This window comes from Eptesicus fuscus, chromosome 4 (genome assembly GCF_027574615.1).
Source record: "Eptesicus fuscus isolate TK198812 chromosome 4, DD_ASM_mEF_20220401, whole genome shotgun sequence".
In the NCBI taxonomy this organism is placed as follows: domain Eukaryota; kingdom Metazoa; phylum Chordata; class Mammalia; order Chiroptera; family Vespertilionidae; genus Eptesicus; species Eptesicus fuscus.
In genome coordinates, this window is record NC_072476.1 from 39,217,985 (window position 1) to 39,220,965 (window position 2,981).

The window sequence follows — 2,981 nt, forward strand, 5'->3', positions numbered from 1 at the left end:
TTAATACTCGGAGCCAGGGAAACTCTTCACATAGGAGGTGCCATTGAGCGGCGGGAGTCTGTGAGGGAGACAAACAGCATAGTGTGAAGAAGGGGTTTCTACAGAGTCAGGTACAAAAGTCACTTAGAGAAGCATAGGGCCAAGAAACAGCAATTCCTATCACCAGCTTTCGGAAAGCTGAAGGTTAGACACCTGAGGCTGCCCTAAAGGGAGGCATATAATTGCCCTGTGGTTGCAGGACTATGAGCTCTCCAAACCCCGAGCAAGATGAGCATTGCCGCCAATGACTTTTTAAGAAACTTCTCACCCTTTCAAAGTTTCAGCTGATTTCCAAGCTCTCTTTGCTCTGGCCCTGGGCTATTGCTATTATGAAAGTCCCAGAATAAATCTCTGTCAATGGCTCAAAGGTTAAAACATTAGACCTTTAAGGGAAAAAATGAAGAGGCTAGGATTGAATAATCTAGATATACACATTACAGAGGAATGTTTCTGCAGATCTTTGGTAGTTACTAGAGTTCTATCAAGGGGTCAGTGGCAGTTTAAAAACATGGCCGGCCCCCAAATGCTTCGACATTCCTTCCATTGAGAAGTCAAGGGTCGATGTCCTCTCCCTTGAATCTGATCAGGTTTCTAACAGCTTCAATCTACAGCATATGGTGGAAGATCGGCTGGTCCTTTTGAGATGCTCTATCTGGAGGAAACCAGCCACCATGTAATATATCAAACTCCCCTAAGACTGCCAGGGACTCTGGTCAGTAGCCCATCTGAGCTCGTAGCTGACAGCAGGCATCCACTGCCCCCCACACCAGAGAGCCATCTTGTGCGTGCAGTCACACCTCAGGTGACCCAGCCCCACCCAAGTGCTGGCTGCAACTTCTTGAGAGATTCCAAACAAGGACCGCCTAGCTGAGCCCTTCCCAGATTCCTTATCCACAAAATTGTGAGCGAAGTAAAAAGGTTGCTTTAAATCACCCAGTTTGGGGGTCATTGGTTATGGAGAAACAGTAGCCTAAGTGTGGTCCCTCGGCAGTTTGTTGATTTCGGCAGAAAAGGTGAGGAGACAACTTTGTATACATGTCACAAATTTACAATGTTAGGTTGATTATGGTTTTTACAAAAATCCAATTCTGTCCTCAGTAACTATTACAGTCGTAAAAATGACACATGCACTGTTAAAATTACACATAAGGTTGTCATGACTAACTTTCAGCTAACAGGATACGGTTATTCTTTATATTTGCATGTTGATATTTATAATAAATTTGCATTTTTTCATCTTTGTTATACATACATTTTTATTTGTTAGGTGGCATAAAAGCACTTGTATGCCAGATACTGTTCCAAGTGAATACATTTAATCTTCAGACTGATCCCAGGAGGTAGGTATTATTACTTCTATCTTCGTTTTATAACTAAGAAAACTGAGTTACAGAGAGATTAAGTATCTAGGTCATGGTCACATAATTCTTAAGTGTTGGATTTGAAATTTGAGCCCAGGTAATCTGGCTTGAGTCCATGAATAATTTGACCCCTGCTGCATCATTTTATTTCCAAGTTTCTCTCTCTCTCTCTCTCTCTCTCTCTCTCTCTCTCTCTCTCTCTCTCTCTCACACACACACACACACACACACACACTCCAATGTGATACACTGAAGTACTAAAACAAGTAATAAAAATACACACTTTGTGTCCAGCCAGTGTACCTCAGTGTTGAGTATCAAACTATGAATCAGGAGGTCACAGTTTGATTCCTGGTCATGGCACATGCCCAGGTTGTGGGCTTGATCCCCACTAGGGGGTGTGCAGGAGGCAGCGAATCAATGGTTCTGTCCCTTATCATTGCTGTTTCTCTCCCTCCCCTCTCCCTTCCTCTTTGAAATCAATAAAAATATATTTTTAAAAAGTTGTTCCTCAAAATATAGTACCTTTAAAATATGTATGTGTATGTGTGTGTATATGTATACATACATATATACATACGTATTTTGGAATAATGTCAAAAATTTAAATGGTCACCAGAACTCAAGTGAAAATATAAAGTATGTATTATATGGGCTGGGGTGTGTAAGAATCCAAGTATATGACACCTGAAAATTACATTTTATAAGATCATCTACCCATTTATCCCTTATCTCTAGTTATGAAACACTAGGAGCCCAGCGTGCAATTCGAAATCGCGCGGCGCCGCCCACCCTCGAGTCGCCTGTCTGGCCCTGCCTCGCTCCCCGGGACCCCCAGCAGCCGCGGCCACTGCCAGTCCAGCCCTGCCTCCCTCTCCAGCCCTTGAAGCAGTGCAGCTGCTGCTGATCAGGCCCTCCCCCAGCACAGGCGCGCGGAGGCCCCTGCTGCCCCACCCTCAACAACCTCCTCCGGTCCGGTTGACCTGTTATGGCATCCCAGTTAATTAGCATATTTCTCTAATATATATATTATGTTATTAAACTTTATCATGTAGGGTTAGAAAACAACTCAAAGCCTTTCCCTTATTTTTAAACACAGCATAACAGCCTTCCTGGAAAACCAATGAAGTACTTCTTAATACTCTCCATTAAGAAATTTCCAATCTCCTGCTAAGGGACAAGAGAGACAGAAAGTACAGAGGCCTCATTTAACAAGTCACACTGTTGCCAATACACGTGTAAAGCCAGCTATATATTGACTGGTTGATATGACGTTTGGCAAGAGAGCAGAACAAGCTATGGGAGAAGCTCCCTCTTCAAGTGGCACCGTGGGTGTTACGTCATAAGAATGACAAAGTGTGGAGGAACAATGACTTTCATGTGTAGCGGTGAAGAACATGGACTCCGGAGCCAGAACGCTTCAATCCACACCCCAGCTTTGCTACTTGCTAGCAGTGTGGCAGTGGGAATGGGACTGCCCCTCCCCGTGCCTCAGTCTCCTCGTGTATAAAAGTGATCATTGTAGCGCCTCAGAGCTGCTAAGAGGGTTAAGTAAATCGATAATGCCAAGCACTTAGGACA

The 2,981-nt window shown here is 43.9% G+C and overlaps 1 long non-coding RNA gene across 1 annotated transcript; it reads left to right on the forward strand.

Moving 5' to 3' along the window:
- Window positions 1-543: 543 nt before the first annotated feature.
- On the forward strand, window positions 544-2,243 carry LOC114231503 (uncharacterized). Its single transcript, XR_003617456.2, has 3 exons — window positions 544-626; window positions 1,307-1,379; window positions 2,139-2,243. It is a non-coding gene; the product is annotated as an uncharacterized LOC114231503 (long non-coding RNA).
- Window positions 2,244-2,981: the final 738 nt, after the last annotated feature.